Genomic DNA, 20,215 nt, shown 5'->3' with positions numbered 1-20,215 from the left:
TGGCTATCAAGTTTCTGCTCGGCGATTCTGCATTCTCGTGTCTTGAAGCCGCCCTGGAGAATGCTTACCCGAAGATTGGAGGCTGAATGCCCTTGACTGCTGAAGTGTTCCCTGACAGGAAGGGAACACTCTGGTCTGTGACTGTTGAGCAGTGTCCATTCATCCATTGTCATAGCATCTAGTGTCCTCATCACTATTCTCAACTTGTACTTTTCCCTTTACTCACAACATTTAAATTGACTTCCACTTTTCATTTCCAGTTTCCCAAGTTCAAATTCTCTCTTTTTCTCTTTCGTCTCTCACTATTTCCCTTGCTTGTAATTCAAGTAGTCGCGTGCTTTCTGCCCCCTCCCCTTCCCCCATTTTCTCTTGCTTTTTCTGGGGCAATGGCTTCCCTTACTCTGGCTTTTGCTAATCCCTCTCTTTCCCTTGAATTCATGTTGCATCATTTGTAACTGAATTCTAGCCATTCCCAATGATTCTGACTGTGTTTCTGGAAATTCTAAATGCTGACTTGTCACCACAATTATCTCCTCTTTCCTTACATCATCAGATGATGTGAACTACAACGTTCTTGCTAATGCCAAAAGCTTTGTTTTACCTTTTGTAAACCCTGAGTGACTTCTTCCACCCCCAGGAACAACTTAGCCTCTAAAAGAGAGCCATTATTCCACAAGACACTCCCTAACTAAACATAAGTTTATTAAGAAGGGTGCCAGGCAAAAGGCGGGGAATTACAGGCCGGTTAGTTTAACGTCTGTGGTAGGTAAAATGTTAGAATCCGTCATTAAGGAGGAAATTGCGAGGCATCTTGAAGGGAATTGCTTGATAGGGCAGACGCAACACGGTTTCATTAAAGGGAAGTCGTGTCTGACAAATTTACTGGAGTTCTATGAGGATGTGTCTAGGGCGGTGGATAGAGGAGAGCCGGTGGATGTGGTCTTTCTGGATTTTCAGAAGGCGTTTGATAAGGTACCTCACAAGAGGTTACTGCAGAAGGTCAGAGGACATGGAGTTGGGGGTAGGGTGTTAGCGTGGATAGAGGATTGGTTGTCAAATAGGAGGCAGAGAGTGGGGGTCAATGGGTGCTATTCAGATTGGCGGTTGGTGACTAGTGGGGTGCCCCAGGGGTCGGTGCTGGGGCCTCAGCTATTTACCATTTATATAGATGATCTGGAGGAGGGAACCGAGTGTAGGGTGTCGAAATTTGCTGATGACACCAAGATTGGGGGAAAGGCAAATTGTGCGGAGGGTGTGGAGAGTCTGCAGAAGGATCTAGATAGGCTGGGCGAATGGGCCAGGAAATGGCAAATGGAATTTAATGTTGGCAAGTGTGAGGTGGTCCACTTTGGTAGGAAGAATGGTAGGAAGGACTATTACTTACGTGGCGAAAAACTGCAGCAGGCGACGGTGCAGAGGGACCTCGGGGTCCTTGTGCATGAGTCGCAAAAACCCAGCCTGCAGGTGCAGCAGGTGGTCAGGAAGGCGAATGGGATGCTGGCCTTCATAGCGAGGGGGATTGAATATAAAAGTAGGGAGGTCTTGCTGCAGCTGTATAGGGCACTGGTGAGGCCGCAGCTGGAGTACTGTGTGCAGTTTTGGGCGCCGCACCTGCGCAAGGATATTTTGGCCTTGGAGGGAGTGCAGAGGAGGTTTACTAGGCTGATACCGGAGTTGAGGGGGTTGAGCTATGAGGAGAGGCTGAATAAACTAGGCTTGTACTCGTTAGAGTTTAGAAGAATGAGGGGAGATCTCATTGAGACGTATAAGATGATGAATGGGATGGATAGGATAGAGGTGGAAAGACTCTTCCCGCTCAAAAAAGACAGTAGGACTAGGGGGCACAGCCTCAAGATAAAGGGGGGGCGGTTCAGAACGGAGTTGAGGAGGAACTTCTTCACTCAAAGGGTGGTGAATCTCTGGAATTCTCTGCCCGTTGAAGTGGTGGAGGCTGCCTCGCTAAATATTTTTAAGAAGCGGGTTGATGGGTTTTTGATAAGAGAGGGGATTAAGGGTTATGGGGAGAGGGCGGGAAAGTGGAACTGAGCCACGACAGATCAGCCATGATCTTATTGAATGGCGGGGCAGGCTCGAAGGGCCAGATGGCCTACTCCTGCTCCTATTTCTTATGTTCTTATGTTCTTATAAGTGGGCATATTAGTGAGAGGCAACATGATTTTATGAAGGGGAGGGGTCGTGTCTCACTAGCTTAGTTGAGTTTGTTAAGGAAGTGACAAAGATGACTGATGAGGGTAGGGCAATGGATGTTGTCTACATGGACTTCAGTAAAGCCTTTGACAAGGTCTATCATGGCAAACTGGTACATAAGGTGAAGTTGCACGGGATCAGAGATGAGCTGGCAAAATGAATACAGAACTGGCTCGGTTGTAGAAGACAGAAGGTAGCAGTAGAAGGGTGCATTTCTGAATGGAGGGCTGTGACTGGTGCCATTCCTCAGGGATCAGTGCTGGGACCTTGGCTGTTTGTAATATATATGTATATATATGATCTGGAGGGGAATGTAACTGGTTTGATTATTAAGTTTGCAGACAACACAAAGTTTGGGGGAATTGCAGATAGCAATGAGGACCGAGAGGGAACAGCAGGGTATAGAACAGTCGGAGACTTAGGCAGAGAGATGGCAGATGAAGATTCATCTGGACAAATGTGAGGTAATGCATTTTGGAAGGTCTAATGCAGATGGGAAATATATAGTAAACAGCAGAACCCTTAAGAGTATTAATAGGCAGAGGAACATATGTGTACAGATACACAGATCACAAAGTGGCAATGCAGGTGCAGAAGGTAGTCAAGAAGGTATATGGCATGCTTGCCTTCATTGACTGGGGCATTGAGTTTAAAAACTGGCCAGTCATGTTGCAGCTTTATAGAACCTTAGTTAGGCTGCACTTGGAATATAGTGTTCAACTCTGGTCGCCACACTACCAGAAGGATGTGGAGGCTTTGGAGAGGGTACAGAAAAGATTTACCAGGATGTTGCCTGGTATGGAGGGCATTAGCTATGAGAGATTGGAGAAACTTGGTTTGTTATCACTGGAACAACAGAGATTGAAGGGTAACCTGATAGAAGTCTACAAGATTATGAGGGGCATGAACAGAGTGCATAGTCAGAAGCTTTTTCCCAGGGCGGAAGAGTCAGTTACTTGGGGGCCATAGGTTTAAGGTAAGAGAGACAAGGTTTAAAGGAGATGTACGAAGCAAGTTTTTTTTTACACAGAAGGTGGTGGGTGCCTGGAACTCGCTGCTGGGGGAGGTAGTAGAAGCAGATACAATAGTGACTTTTAAGAGGCATCTGGACAAATATATAAATAGGATGGAAATAGAGGGCTATCTGCAATTGCACCAAACTTTGTGTTGTCTGCAAACTTAATAATCAAACCAATTACATTCTCCTCCAAATCATTTATATATATTACAAACTCTCCCAGAAGAGTAGAGGGTTTTAGTTCAGTTGGGCAACATGGTCAGTGCAGGCTTGGAGGGCCAAAGGGCCTGAATCTGTACTGTAAATTTCTATGTTCTGAATACAACACCTGAAAAGAAAACACAAATATGCTCACCACTCACTGTCTGCATCCAATAATCCCAAAACAATCAAGAAATATAGATCTTAATCCTGCAAAAGAGCCTCCAATTGTTATAATCCAGGTCAGAAACACCAAAAGTTTTTAAGGTGTCTCAGCCCAGACCATACGTTTCACACTTTGAATTTTGACACAAGATGTTTCACTCCAGGTATGATTCGAATGACCCACTAGGGAGCTTTTATCAAACAGAGTTTATTTAAGAATATGGTTATCATATAGAAAGAAAATTGGCAAAAATTTTTACCAATTACAAACAAGAAAAAAATCCTGATATTGTATGTACTTTAACACAACACAACAAACCTCTTCACAAATATAGACCAGCCCAGGTTTAACACTGAAAATAAGAATGCTCACGTGATGCTGGATGTTCAAGCTTTGGAACACCTGCTGTGAATTAGTCCTTTGGTTGGAGAATTAAAACTTTAGTTTCTCCATTCTGGAAATCCCAGCATCTCGAGGTAGAAATAGGGCCACTACTGGCCTATAGCTAGCTATCCAGAAAACAGCAAAATCGTCACTCCAGGAAGGCAAGACAATTGCACACAGAATTTCTAATATCAGGGGGAGAGGTAAAACACTGCATCCAGTCTTGAGTCCAAATACCTTCTAACCCAGGCAGCAGCCAAAACTGAAAGTAAAAGAACTCTTGGGAGAGGAAAAAAAACTCTCACCTGACCTGTCAATCAATCTTCCCACAACATTTCAAAAAGTCATAACCTCCCAGACATTGCACTAGGCCCAGGTTGAAAATAAAAACCCATTAAATTATTTAAGCAGTAACAAAAGGACATCTACTCAGACAAGTTGGCAACAAGCATTAAAAAACTGTTGAGAAACATGATTAAAAATTACATTTGTTAAAGGCACAGTAGCTTCATAGACTTCCTGTTTAGTTTTGTAACTGGCCTTTTCCCCATCCATGGAGAACAATAATCTCTTTGCGCACCAAGCACTTCCCACATCATCTCCAGGAAAGATTTAGAAAACTGGGAAAGGCAATCTTCTCACATCTCATACATATCCTTTTGCTATATGTAGCCTTCAGAAACAAAGCTGGAAGTGGCCATTCTGATCAAGTTCAGAGTCCCTTTAAATAGAAATTCTTTCATTGGCAAGGGATGGTCATCATCATGTCTCTGCTTTGTGATTGGTCAGCAAATCTGGATTTTAGGCAGACACAGCAAGCCTGTCCCTGCAATGCTGGGGTTCCCAACCTCTGCCAGAAACTCCCCCACCACTGTGAGGTTAATCCCATTAAAATTCCTACCCCAAGATCAAATCTTAATAACAACTTGCATTTATATGTGCTATTAACAGTGTTCAAAACACATTTCACAGCTTATTTCTGGACTAGATGGACAGTTACAAAAGCTCACATGATGTAATTGGTGCTCAAAATTGCTGTCTTTCTTAAAGCTTAATTTGTTGACGGTAGGAACTTGCTTTGAAAGCACAATAAGCATCATTTAGTTTTACTGGACCATACCAAGACACTTCGAGTCTCAGGCTCAGTTTACCAAATAAACTGTATGTGCTTCATCATTTCATATTATCACTGACCATAATAAAAACACAGTTGAGAAATTGAAGAAAACAGACAACAAATCTGGAGTAAACATAACAATCCAAAGGAATAACAATGGCCTCCTTGTTTGCCACAGCATTGTGATTTTATTATAATTATGCAGCAGGATAAAGGGTGCGTTCATCAGTCATCGGCACTGTTGGCAAGGCCAGCATTTATTGCTCATTTCTCATTCCCCTTGAGGAGGTGATGCATGGTGAGCTGCCATCTACAACTGCTTCAGTGCTGTAGGTTGGGACTTCCAGGATTTTGACAATGTAGCAATGGCAAAATGATACAAATACTTTTAAAATAACTGTTGCTTCAATCATTAAGAGTATAAAGCATCTTCTAAAGATCCAGGTCATGACATTTCCAGAAGTTTCCCTATTCTCTCAATTTAACTTTAGCATGTCATTGACAAAAACACTAGAGAAATGAGCCAAGTCTCAGTCACATAGAGGATGTCATTTTCAGATCGCCAAGAACCCTAAATGTGCAAGAATATCGGCTCTCAGACATCAAACTAACTCCCAGTTCAGATTAGGAATCCGCTCCTGGGAGTGAGAATTGTCCCTAATGAATCACTTGGAGAACCACTGTACACGTCAGTGACCCATTCATCAACAAAGTAATTTGATTTTTGCTTTATTCTAGGCCCACAGCTTAACTTTATTTATCAGTACTCTCACTCTTAGTCGCGGTATTTCTACGGTGCAGAAGGGGGCTTTCGGTCCATCAAGTCAGCACCAACTGTCCGACTGAGCACCTTACCAGGGCCCCATCTCTGTAACCCCACTTATTTATCCAACAAATCTCCCTAACCCACACATCTTGGTACACCTAGGGACAACTTAGCATGACCAATCAACCTAACATGCACATCTTTGGACTGTGGGGGGAAACCAGACACCCGGGGGGTACTCATGCAGATACAGGGAGAATGTGCAAACTCCACACAGTCACACAAGGCCAGAATTGAACCTGGGTCCCTAGGTCTGAGGCAACAGTGCTAACCACTGTGCCAGCGTGCTGTCCTCCACTATACACCCTTGTTTACACTATTTTGTTTATTCCAGAATGTTTTCTGACCCTTGAATCTGTAGCAATACAATTAACCCATTGTGGCAACTTCCTAATATTTCTATTACTATTTGACTGATTTGAACATTAAAAGGAATTTTTATTGCACTGTAAAGTTTCCATACAGGGTTCTAGGGAATCTTCAAGTCAAACTGGGTTCCTGCTTCTGATATGGAATCCAGGTTTCAGCTGCAGACGGCAATCTACTTAGCTGGATGGGAATTGTCAGATTGGGGTTTTCCAGGCTCTTGCTGGAAGCTTTCCTAATGTTGTAGCAGCATGAATACAAGTTGGTGTCCCCCTCGCCAAGCTTCATTTCGCTTGAGATTGTCGATGCCAGCAGAATACGCCTACCTTGTCCACTTCAGTTGCGATGTTACTTATGACCACCTCATGTCATTGTCACTGTTTTTTTGCTGGTTAATCCTGACTCCAAATTCCTCTGCAACAGTTGAGAAAGTGTGTGGAATTGACTACGCACCTTCAGGTGAATGAACCGCAAAAACTGCATCATTGGCAAGGCTAATATGCAGGTACAGCAAGTAATGGGGAGTTTTTTGCATACCAAACAAATAAACAAACTCAAATTAATTTAGGGACAAATTAAAAGGGGCAGCCGCCCAAAAAGGAAGGTAGGGGGACAGCCCAAACAAAAAACAAAGTCCAAAGGAAACTCAAAACATTAAATCAGAATGTGATTATCGGGGTCAATAATACACCCCAGCCCCTGCGGTGCCCAGCAGGTGTGGAAGATGTCAACTGCACCCATGGACACTGTATGCTCCCTCTCCAGGGACACCTGGCCGCGAATGTAGCCACGGTGGAGGGGCAGACAGTCAGGAAAGACGACCCTGTCGATCGCCCACTGCCTGGACTTATTGATGGCATGTCTCGCCAGGCTCAGGAGCAGGTTCATGAGGAGATCTGCATCCTGACCTGCCCCTCTCTGCACCAGGTGCCCATAGATCAGGAGCGTAGGACTGAAGTGCAAACAAAACATCAGTAAAAGGTGTTTGAGAAAACCAAAAAGGGTGTGCAATCTATAACATAAAACATAGACACGGTCCACGGACTCCACGAGGCCACAGAAAGGGCAGTCACGGGAGCCCGTGTACCAGAAAAACCTACGGTTGTTCAGCACCGCTGCATGCAGTACCCTCCACCCCAGCTCCCCAAGGTAATTGGGGGAGATCCCTCTGTAGAAGGACCTCCACTGGGGACCTCCCAATTGGGAAACAGTTCAGAGAAGGTTTACCAGTCTAATACCAGGGATGGGCAGGTTGTCTTGGAGTTTAGAAGGCTGAGGGGGGATCTTATAGAGACATATAAGACAATGAAGGGGATAGATAAGGTAGAAGTAGAGAGATTCTTCCCACTTAGAAAGGATAGCAGAACTAGAGGGCACAGCCTCAAAATAAGCAGGGGGGACAGCTTAGATCGGAGTTGAGGAGGAACTTCTTCACTCAAAGGGTGGTGAGTCTCTGGAATTCTCTGCTCATTGAAGTGGTGGAGGCTACCTCGCTGAATATATTTAAGTCACGGGTAGATAGGTTTTTGATAGACAAGGGAATTAAGGGTTATGGGGAGAAAGCAGGAAAGTGGAACTGATCCACTTCAGATCGGCCATGATCTTGTGGAGTGGCAGGGCAGGCTCGAAGGGCTAGATGGCCTACTCCTGCTCCTATTTCTTATGCTCTTATGAGGAAAGGTTGGAGAGGTTAGGTTTGTATTCACTGGTGTTTACAAAGAGGTGTTTGAAATAAGATCCTGAGTGGTCTAGACATGTGGCCCAACTTTTTGCTCTGTCATTCAATGAAATCAGGGCTGAACTTCTGCATAAACCTCACGCTCCGTTTCTGTCCTCGTATCTCTCGATTTCCTTACTGCCCAAAAATCTATCCATAAGTCTTCAATATATGCAATGATTGAGGATCTAGAGTCCTCTAGGGTAGAGAGTTTCAAAAATTCTCCAAATTCTCCTCTTCATCTCAGTCCTAAATAGCTGATCCCTTAACCAGAGATTATGAACACACGCTCTATAAGATTCTTCAGCCAGTTGCATCAAAAGGTAAAATCCAGGAACTAAACTTGATTGCTTTAGGTAATGCTGATGAGATTCCTTCCTGCTGTTTAACACTGTTTAAAATTTGGCTAAGGTCAAGCATCAGATGAAGTCCAAGATAAGATGAAATGCCTCATCTTGTCAGCTTGGACCTTGTTTGTCTCTCTTACGAGGACAATGAATTGGATTTTTAATGTGGTTGTTGGAATTGGTTTGGGTTTGTTCAATCCATTCTGAGCATTTTCTTTATAACTTTATGAATGGAGTAAAAAATTAAAAAAATAAAATGTTGGGGCATAGTGTTTGAAAATGGCAGCACTCGCTTCTATTCAGCATTGCACATCAACTGGCACCAATGTGTGCTCCTAAACTGATTATCAAGATGCCTTCATAGTGAGGGGGATTGAATATAGAAGTAGGGAGGTCTTGCTGTGGCTATATAGGGCATTGGTGAGGCCGCAGCTGGAGTACTGTGTGCAGTTTTGGGCGCCGTACTTACGCAAGGATATTTTGGCCCTGGAGGGAGTGCAGAGGAGGTTTACTAGGCTGATGCCGGAGTTGAGGGGGTTGAGCTATGAGGAGAGGCTGAATAAACTAGGCTTGTACTCATTAGAGTTTAGAAGAATGAGGGGAGATCTCATTGAGACGTATAAGATGATGAATGGGATGGATAGGATAGAGGTGGAGAGACTCTTCCCGCTCAGAAAGGACAGTAGGACTAGGGCACACAGCCTCAAGATAAAAGGGGGGGCGGTTTAGAACGGAGTTGAGGAAGAATTTCTTCACTCAAAGGGTGGTGAATCTCTGGAATTCTCTGCCCGTTGAAGTGGTGGAGGCTACCTCGCTAAATATCTTTAAGACGCGGGTTGATGGGTTTTTGATAAGAGAGGGGATTAAGGGTTATGGGGAGAGGGCGGGAATGTGGAACTGAGCCACGACAGATCAGCCATGATCTTATTGAATGGCGGGGCAGGCTCGAAGGGCTAGATGGCCTACTCCTGCTCCTATTTCTTATGTTCTTATGTTTTTTGGCACCAAAACCATACACAAGTTCCACCCCATTTTCAGCATTAGGAAGCCCCGTAGCACCAAAAACCACAGTGGGCACTGGAGAGCCTTGATTCTCCTCCAGTTTTTCTGGTTGGTGACACTGGGAATGGAAATTGTATTGTCAGATTTGAACCTAACAAACAGCAACCAAGTGCACTGAACCTGTTTATAAATTAGCCTTTAAAACAATCGTCCATTTCACACAAACACTGAGGAAGGGGAAGGCTGCAGGGAGAGGGTCCAATATTCAACAAAACCACAAACTGCACTTTGTTTAACACTGTGTGAACTACAGCATTAGCACAGGGAACATTGTGACTGGGTGTGGGAGATGATATTGGCGCGGTGACAAGAGAGTCAAACAGAAACCGCACTTTGTTTAACGCCGTGTGACTCCACCGACAGACAGATTAGCACCAGGGGGAACTTTCTCATTGGGCGATAAGATCGCGGGCGGAGACGAAACTGAAAATAGAAACAAGTTTCCTCCGAACGGTCGGGTCGGTGCAGCGCGTTTTAAAAGCTCTTAAAAGCTTTAACAATCTTTCCCCCCCGCGGATGGGGTCCGGGTTTCCCACCGCTATCGGGTGGGGAATTTCACGGGTGAGTGACTGGGTTTGAGACCGTGTCCCCCGCGGGCTCGGGGCTCGGGACTGGGACTGGGGGCGGGAGGGGCCCGCGGGACCTTCAGCTCCTCACGGTTAAAACCGGGAAGGGCGGGGGGGAGATCTGAATTCCAGTGGATGGTGTGGAGATGGATGGGGCAGCGACACATTAGGAAATCACAAGTACACATTATTGTCGATGGAGTTTGCTGAAGACGGAAAGTAATTCTCACTGACCGTTTGTCTCTCTGTCAGTTTGTTCTCTCCCCGCTGCCCTCTGGCGGGCAGTTATGGGATGGCGGTTAGTCGCGAGCGGATTTGAACAAAGGCGTGGGGCTCGTGAAGCGCATGCGCAGTGCCGGTTATGAGACAGTAGCGCGCATGCGCAGTGTTAGCTGGGCACGAGCGCGCATGCGCGGTGTCCATCTCCGCAGGGACGGTGTTTGGTGTGAATCCAATTTATTTACTCTCAATAACTATTTACCCGCTTCAAAATCAAGTGTCTGTCAGTCTCAGCAGATTTAGTTCTGCAGCATCATTAATTCATCGATCCTTCTTAAACTAAGTGATTTTTAGTAAGAAGTCTCAACACCAGGTTAAAGTCTAACGGGTTTATTTGGTCTTGGACTGTTGGACTTTAACCTGGTGCTGTGAGTCTTATTACTTTGTCTGTCCCAGTCCAATGCCAGCATCTCCACAATGATTTTGGAATGTGACAGGCGTTTGAAGCCAGGATCTTTCCTGGAATTTGTGAGCTCGATAAAGCTTTGCTCTCGGATCACTGAAAATTCAGCAATATGTGATTACCGTGCTTATAAATTTGAAAGACGACTAAAATCATTCCAGTGAGTTGAAGTATTGGCATTTAACAACAATTCTGGATTGTTCCTCTGCACGAGATAAAGTTTGAGCTGCTGGACAGTCATAGAAACTTGGTGAGATGGATCAAAAACTGGTTTAGTAATAGTATTCAAAGGGGAGTAGTAGAAAGCTGCTTGAATGACCAAAGGCCACTGTCCACCGATGTACCACAAGGTTCACCTTGTTATCTACATAAATGAAAATCTGGGGGGGAATGATCGGCAACTTTGCTGACAACACCAAGATGAATAGGGTGCTTAACACTGTTTGTAGGAGATGATTGTAGGTTACAGGAAGATTATAGATGGGTTGATCAGATGGACAGAGCAGCGGTAGATGGTACTTAATCCTGATAAGTGTGAGGTGATGCACTTTTCAAGACAAAACAAGACAAGGGAGTCTTTAATGGATGGCAGGATGCTGGGAAGCTTAGAGGAACAGAGGGATCTTGGGGTTATTCACAGATCCCTGAAGTCAGCAGAGCACGTGAATTGGATAATTATAAAGGTATATGGGACACTTGCTTTCATCAGTCATGATATAGAGTATAAGAGCAAGGAGGTAACGTTGGAGTTGAACAGAGTGTTGATTAGGCCACAGCTGGAGTACAGTGTGCCATTCTGGTAACCTCACTGTAGGAAAGATGTGATAGCACTAGAAGGGATGCAGAGGAGATTCACCAGGATGTTGCCTGGGATGGAGCATTTGAGCTATTAAGGAGAGACTAGATTGACTTGGATTGTCCAGAGCAGAGAATGCTGAGGTGGGATATGATTGAGGTAAGAATATGAGGGGTAAAGATACGGTGAGGAGGGAGCAGCTGCTCCCTTTGGTTGAGGGGGCATAGTGTTTGGGTAAGGGGAGGGCATTCAGAAGGGATTTGAGAAAAAGCCTTTTCACTCAGAAGATAGTGGGAATCTGGAATGCACTGTCTGGGAAGGAGGCCAGAAACCTTACAACGTTTAAAAAAAATTTGGATGAGCATTTGAAATATCATAATGTTCAAACATATGGGACAAGTGCAGGAAAATGAAATTAGAGCACCTTTAATAGTAGATATTGTCGGTGCAAACTTCATGGGCCAAAGGGCCTTTTCTGCACTTTGACTGTACCTGCTGGATTTCTGGAGGTCATTCATTATGTAAAATTACAGCAATTTCTTTACTAGATGTGCACTACCCACAGAAATACAATCAGATCAAGGTTCAAACTTTACATCAGTTATTCAGGTAAGAAGTAAAACGATCTAAAATCAACTCCATACCATACAGAATCACAGGGAGTATTGGAACAGTGGCATCAAACTTTAAAGATCATGTTGAGGGCCTTTAGACAAAATTATCCAGAGGATTGGGATAAAGGAATTCCATCTGTACTCATTAGTGGAAGGATGCCCCTAACAAATCAACCAAATCAGTCCATTCGGATTGGTTTCAGTCATTGGGTAAGACGACTACTTAAATTGATTAAGGAGAAATTGGTGAGTCAGCATTTTGAGACTACATTTTTGGACCATGTGTCAAACTTTATGGTGAGATTAACTAGAATAGGTGAGTTGGCTAGACAGCATTTAAAAGTGGCACAACATTGAAACATGAAATGAATAAGAAATCAAAAATTTGTAGTTTTGCTAGTGGCAGTAAAGTGTTACTATTACCAGTGGTAGGTGAACCCTTAAAAGCAAGGTTTAGTGGGCCTTATCAAATCCAAAAGGAAATTGAGTGAAGTGAATTATTTGATAAGGGCGCCAGATAGAAGGAAAGCTCAGTGCGTCATGTGAATATGCTCAAATGGTATTTTTATAGGGAAGGAATGCAGAAGAAAGATTTGTTCATTGTTACAACTCAGAATGAAGAAACAAATTCTGTTGATTCTGATTTTGATATTCTGAAATTAGATTGGATAATGAAGAAGCTATCAGAAATTGGAATAAATTATTGAGTTACCTTCCAGCGGAAAATCAAAATGACCTGAAAGGGTTATTACAGTCATATGGAGATGTATGTGGGAATGAATTGGGAAGTACTAAAATAATTATGCCTGATGTAGATGTAGAAAATGCTGTTCCAACTGAGCAATATTCGTATAGACTTCATCCATTCAAGTTGGCACAGTCTCAGAAAAAGAAGCTGATGTTTGCTCAGTCTGAAATGCAGCACTCAAACGCCTCCGGTCAAACACTACAAAGGGCTGGTGGATAGTTACCACTTTGAGATAAATGAAGACACAAATAGAGGTAAATGAGTGCAATGTAAAACTGATGAAGGCCGTTACTGGACAATGATGTGAACAAGGAGAATGAACAGTGTAGAGACAGATGTAAGAAAATTTGACTGATTTGGAACTTATTCCTGAGTTATTGAAATTACTTGAGCATAAACTGCAGGACTGTCAACAGCAGCTCATCATTTTTGAGAAGAAAAATGTAGATGAATCAGCAGTTATGTGTGATCTCAAGACAGAGATTGAGGAGCAGAAGTATTTTACTCCTTCAAACAAAGGAAACGGACAGTATGCAGTAAGCATAGAACATAGAACATTACAGCGCAGAACAGGCCCTTCGGCCCACGATGTTGCGCCGACCAGTTAAAAAACAATGACCCACTAACCTAAACCAATCCCTTTTCGTCCATAAACCTATCCACGGATCTCTTAAACGCCCCCAAACTAGGCGCATTTACAACTGCAGCAGGCAGGGCATTCCAATCCCTCACCACCCTCTGGGTAAAGAACCTACCCCTGACATCCATCCTATAACTACCCCCCCTTAATTTAAAGCCATGCCCCCTCGTGCTAGCTTTCTCCATCCGAGGAAAAAGGCTGTCAGTATCCACCCTATCTAAACCTCTAATCATCTTATATGTTTCAATAAGATCCCCTCTTAGCCGTCTTCTTTCTAGCGAAAACAACCCCAAATCCCTCAGTCTCTCCTCATAGGACCTCCCCTCCATACCAGGCAACATCCTGGTAAACCTCCTCTGCACCCTCTCCAAAGCCTCCACGTCCTTCCTGTAATGTGGGGACCAGAACTGCACACAGTACTCCAAGTGCGGCCGCACCAGAGTTGTGTACAGTAGCAACATGACGCTGCGACTCCTAAATTCAATCCCCCTACCAATAAACGCCAAGACACCGTATGCCTTCTTAACAACCTTATCTACTTGATTCCCAACTTTAAGGGATCTATGTACACATACACCTAGATCCCTCTGTTCATCCGCACTATTCAAAGTCCTCCCGTTAGCCCTATACTCGACACATCTGTTATTCCTACCAAAGTGAATTACCTCACACTTCTCTGCATTAAACTCCATCCGCCACCTCTCGGCCCAGCTCTGCAACCTGTCTAAGTCTCCCTGCAAACTATGACACCCTTCCTCACAATCTGCCACACCTCCGACTTTGGTGTCATCAGCAAATTTACTAATCCACCCAACTATACCCTCATCCAGATCATTAATAAAAATTACAAACAGCAGTGGCCCCAAAACAGATCCCTGAGGCACACCACTTGTAACCGAACTCCATGACGAATATTTACCATCAACCACCACCCTCTGTCTCCTATCTGCTAGCCAATTCCTGATCCAATTTCCTAGATTACCCTCAATCCCATACATCTGCATTTTCTGCAGAAGCCTTCCATGGTGAACCTTATCAAACGCCGTACTAAAGTCCATATATACCATGTCAACTGCCTTACCCCCATCCACCTCTTTGGTCACTTTCTCAAAAAACTCAATTAGGTTAGTAAGGCACAACCTACCCGCTACAAAACCATGCTGACTATCTCCAATCAATTCATTACTCTCCAAATAACTATAAATCCTATCCCTAATAATTTTTTCTAAAACCTTGCCCACAACAGAAGTAAGACTCACCGGTCTATAATTCCCGGGGAAGTCTCTGTTCCCCTTCTTAAACAATGGGACAACATTCGCTATCCTCCAATCTTCCGGTACTATACCAGAGGCCAACGACGACCTGAAGATCAGAGCCAGAGGCTCTGCAATCACCTCTCTTGCCTCCCAGAGAATCCTAGGGTAAATCCCATCAGGACCAGGGGACTTATCTATTCTCAACCCCTCAAGAATATCCAGCACATCCTCCTTATCAACTGCAATACTGTCTATTTCACTCCCCTGCAACCCAGTGTCCTCCTCAGCTATATTCATGTCCCCCTGCATGAACACCGAAGAGAAATATTGGTTCAATGCCTCTCCAATCTCTTCCGGTTCCACACACAACTTCCCTCTGCTGTCTGTAACTGACCCTAATCTTGCCCTAACCAACCTTCTGTTCTTAACATACCTATAGAACGCCTTAGGATTCTCCTTAATCCTATCAGCCAGAGTCTTCTCGTGTCCTCTTTTAGCCCTTCTTAACTCACTCTTCATGTTTAATGAAACTGCACAATCTTTCAAAATGAACTGCTGGAATACTGAATCTATTCCGCTTGCACAGATGTGGATGCCAAGAGAAACAGTATTGTTCATAGCAAATGTTAAAGTCAGCTAAGATGATTTTGCAGCCGCGCAACTGTCAGTGATCCCTAAAACCATAATTATAACACATCTTGCCAAAGGATATGCAGGAAATGATTGAAGATTCAGAACAAGCAAAGGAATTAATGAACTACCTTGGAACAGAAAGATATACAATTGGAGATGCTTAAAATAATTTTGAGCATATCATGTCACAGCAGAAGATGGAGTTGGACTGCCTGACAGGGGAACTCAGGCCATTTAACAAGAAAGGGGAGAGAGATAAAGTAACCTTACTGAATGGCCTTGATCATACATATCTGAAATTGAGAAAGCAAGGGAAATGTGACTTTGACAAGTTCAAGTGAGCAGTTCAACCTTCTGGGAAAAGATTACTTCATTTTGATATTTTGAGACTCTGAAAATGAAAAGAACTGTTTGGACCCAGCAAAGGAAATCAGAAATCAAATCTAAAAGTGGTTTGTGCTCGTTTGCATCCAGTCTAAAGTTTTATTGTCCTGTTTCTGCCTAGCTCTGAGGACATTACCAGGACTACTTTACATTCATGACAACAAAATTAAGCTTGGATTTGGAATCAAAGGAGGTTTCTGAAAGGAAATCAGAAGCAGCTGAACAGTGGCAGCATGTTGAGAAAAGAAGGAAGAGAATGTGATTGCTGATGCTTCATCGTGATTTTAATGAAAGAAAAAGGAATATTCGTTATTGGAAGAGAAGGACTGGACTGTACTACCGATTGCATGCTTAGATTTAATAACGTATTGTGTGTGTATATATAATGGAATACCTACAGTGTAGATCTAGAGGTTTTGAAAAATTCAGCTATCATTGAATACTGATGGGTCCATTTTTTAAGAGGGACATTGGGGGGACTAGGGCAGGTTGATGATCTGGACACCTAAAAACTGAAGCTCTTGATTATTTCTACTTCATCCCCATTGATGTAGATAGAGGTATGCCCTCCACTATGCTTCCTGAAGTCGATAACCATCTCCTTTGTTTCGTTGACATTGAGGAAGAGATTATTGCTGCCACACGACTTCACCAGATTCTCTATCTCTTTCCTGTACTCCGGTTCATCATTGTTTGAGATCTGACCCACTATGGTGGTGTCATCAGCAAACTTGAAAATAGAATTGGAAGGAAATTTGGCCATACCGTGATAGGTGCATAAACAATTCCATAAGGGGCTGACGACACAGCCTTGTGGGGCACTGGTATTGAGGGTGATCATGCACAGATGTGTTGCCTATCCTTACTCACTGCAGTCTGTGGATTAGGAAGTCTAGCGTCCAGTTGCAGAAAAAGGAGCCAAGCTGCAGGCCAGAGTTTGGAGATGGGTTTCAGAAATAATGATGTTGAGGACCTGAGCTGTAGGAGTCTGACGTAGATGCCTTTTTGTTATTTCGGTGTCCCAGGGTGAAATGCAGGGCCAGGGAGATGGCATCTCTTGTGGACCTGTTGTGCCAACAGGCAAACCATAGTGGATCCAGGCAACCTAGGAGCCTGGAATTGATTCATGCCATGACTAACCACTTCAAAGCTCCTTTTTCAGAGCCACCAGATGATAGTCATTAAGGCACACTGCCTATTTTTCTTTCACACTGGGATGATGGTCATCTTGGCAGATAGGGACCTCCAGTTTTTGTAAAGAGAAGTTGAAGATGTCAGTGAATACCTCCATCGGCTGGTTTGCGCAGGATCTGAATGCTTGTCTGGGTACCCCAGCTGAGTCAGTGGCTTTCTGTGTGTTGATTTTTGACAAGGCTGCTCTGATGTCTGCAATGATGACCTCAGAGACAGGTTAGTCCGAGGCTTCCAGGGTGAAAGGCGTGCTGTCTCTGATCTCTTGCTCTAAATGGTAATAGAATGTGTTGAGCTCAACAGGGATGAGTGAATTGGTGTCAGTGATTTTAAATGCCTTCATCTTGTAGCTTGTTATGTTTTGCAGACCTTGCCATAGTCAGTGTGGCTAGCTTGCTCTGGTACTGTCTTTTGGCATCTTTGATGCATCTCCGTAGATCATACCTGGCTTTCTTGTGTAGGTCGGAGTCACCTGATTTGAATGCCTCAGACCTGGACTTCAGCAAGCAGTGGGTATTCCTGTTTCCGGTTGAGACTTCTTTGGCACATTGTCTTCTACACAGTTAGTTATTAATGAAGTCAGTTACTGTAGTGGCATACTCGTTCAGGCGGATCACAGAACTTTTAAGTACTGACCAGTCTACTGACTCAAAACAGTCCCGTAGGAGATCATCCGATTCCTCAGACTGATATTGCACGACTTTCTTTAATGGATTCTCCTGTGTCAGTTTTTGCTTGTAAGTTGGGAGCAGGAGCACAGCCTTGTGGTCTGATTTGCCAAAGTGTGGGTGGGCAATAGAGTGGGAGGCATGTTTGATGTTTGTGTATCAGAGGTCCAGAATGTTTGGGCCTCTGGTGCAACATGAGATGTGTTGGTGGTTTCTTGGTAGGATGCTCTTGAGCTTGGTCTGATTGAAGTCCCTGGTGAATATGAACAAATTCTCAGGATGTTTTATCTTGAGGCTATTTGTGGTGGTGTATATTTCGTCCAGCACGGTCTTCACACCTAGGTTGTTGCCAAGAGTGATCTGGAAATCACTGTACCTAAGTGCATGCAGTATTCACAATAAGGTCAATCAGTTGACGACACAGATAGAGACACTGGGTATGATTAGGTGGGGATTACTGAAACCTGGTTACAGGAGGACTAGGACTGAGATTTGAATGTCCAATGGTACTTGGTATTCCGGAAGGATAGACAGGATGGAACAGGAGGTGCAGTTGCTTTTTTAGTTGCAGATGACATTGAGGCTATGTTAAGAAATAGCATTGGCAATAAGGGCAACATGTTCAACCATGGGTGGAAATAAAAAACATCTTGGTAAGAGTAATTTACAGGCCCCCCGAGCAATATTTCCAAAATGGCACATAATATAAACCAAGAAATAATGAGGGCTTGTGAAAAGGAAGTAACAGTAATCATGGGTGATTTTAACATGCATGTTGACTGGATCAAACAAGCTGACAAAGCTAGCTTTGAGGGGGATCTCATAAAGTGTATGAGAGATTGTTTCTTAGAGCAATATGTCCTGGAGCCAACCAGGGATCAAGCTATTCTTTTGATTTAGCATTATGTAATTAAAAAGGTTGATAAATAGTCTTTTGTTAAAGATTCTCTTGAAAAGAGTGATCACAGCATGTTAGAATTTTTGAGTGTGAGAGGACAAAGTGCCATACTAGAGTTTTAGCATTGGGCAGAGGTAATTAATTATACAGGCCTGAGGAAAGAGTTAGGCCAAGTAAACAAGGCACAAATAATTGAAGGCAGGACAGTTGAGGAACAATGGTGGATGTTCAGGGAGATATTGAATACCTCTCAACTAAAGTATATTCCTGAGAGGAAGAGGGATTGTAAAAGGAAGAAAAACACACCATGGCAAGAAAAAAGCTAGTGGTAAACTGGAGGATTGGGAGAACTTCAAGATTCAGCAACAAGGTTACGGGAATCACATCATATCTGAGTTTGCTTCAAGTTTAATACTATCCAGATTTGGACACATATTTCTCTTGCTTCATTGATTCTGGGTCATTTTCCTGGAATTTTCTAGTTAACAGGATTGTGGCAGTGCCATCAGCACGTAGAATGCAATAATACAGCTTCAAGAGAGAGCTGGAGTGGTTTTTTAACTTAGGCTTTAGTTGTATTATATATTTGGGGGCCAGTATGGGCTTCTTGATTAACTTTGGGCTCTTGGAGGGATCAAAGAACATTTTTCACCCTAATGGTCGTTGGTTTTTTTTTGGTTTTTCAATGTCCTGGGAAGTGACATGGCACCTACAAGGTTAGGAGTTTCTTGACCTTGGTACATAAGGTACGATAACTGCGTGGGACAATTTAATTATTCAGTTGCTCTTTTCTAGGCCAACATTTTTTGTATATTCATATCATCAGGATTAAGATCTGATGTATTTTTTCCTCTATTTCAGATGCTGGATTTCTTTTAATTGAAGAGCTGGATAAGATTCTGTATAACATTATAATATTTTGTAAAGTATTACTACTTTACGCTTAGAGAAAAAACTTCTTGTGAGTATGTTTATTTTACATACATACGTATATAGGCACAAGCAGAGCTGTTTCAGTATGTCCTAATGACAATTGAAGAATATGATGGAGAGGAGTTGATAGTTGAGAGTGGTAGCAGAGGGGAGAGAGGAAGAGGCGTCAATGAGAGACATGAAGAGGTGTACTTGTCATTGTTAACTCCTGTGAGATCATATTAAGCAACAATTTGTATTGTGTAACTTTGGCCAATTCAGCAGGCAATTCTAAGGGCAGCCGAACTGTCAGTCGTGGCAGAGTCTGGAAATTAAAATCAAAGTTTTAATGTCCACATCTTAAGCTATTGCTTTGAAATGGATTGGTCAGATTCCATTTGCAATACTGTGTTCAATTCTAACTACTGCAAAAGATATTCATACTTTGGGAGGTAGAGAAATTAATTGCCAAGATAATCTGAAATGGAATAACTGCAGCTCAGAGTGAAAAGTGTCTGGTTCGGAGAAGATCTGAATGGGGTATGTGTCAAGTAGTGAGAAGTGAATTTGACACTGATGTCAGGGAGGTCATTTTGAAATTCACTGAAGGGAGTTCACTGGGGTGGTGAAAGAAACTGATTTAATGGTTTGAGTCCGTATAACTCTTCAGTGTTAATATCAGAAACAACTTACATTTACATAGCTATAGAGCAACCAAAGTACCATGTTTTATTAGTACATTCCATGAGTTATTATACATTGGAAGGCCATTATCCTGCCTGGAACCTGGATAGATGAACAGTCAACATTGTGTG

The 20,215-nt window shown here is 43.3% G+C and overlaps 1 protein-coding gene across 2 annotated transcripts in view; it reads left to right on the top strand.

The window, feature by feature from the left end:
- Positions 1-20,215, top strand: part of LOC145360258 (tumor necrosis factor receptor superfamily member 5-like) — an 88,268-nt gene that overhangs the window by 21,365 nt on the left and 46,688 nt on the right. The window contains exons 1-2 of one of the 2 annotated variants that reach the window (XM_080215343.1): positions 9,874-9,973; positions 19,350-19,449. The gene's annotated coding sequence lies outside the window, so the exon portion shown is untranslated. Of the gene's footprint in view, positions 1-9,873; positions 9,974-19,349; positions 19,450-20,215 lie in introns of those variants that run through there. The other variant, XM_080215344.1, reaches the window with a different exon arrangement.

This window comes from Carcharhinus amblyrhynchos, chromosome 30, assembly GCF_965287045.1.
Source record: "Carcharhinus amblyrhynchos chromosome 30, sCarAmb.v2.hapA, whole genome shotgun sequence".
Lineage (NCBI taxonomy): Eukaryota > Metazoa > Chordata > Chondrichthyes > Carcharhiniformes > Carcharhinidae > Carcharhinus > Carcharhinus amblyrhynchos.
Note: the sequence above shows the minus strand (reverse complement) of the source record. Positions and strands in the feature narration are given on the sequence as shown.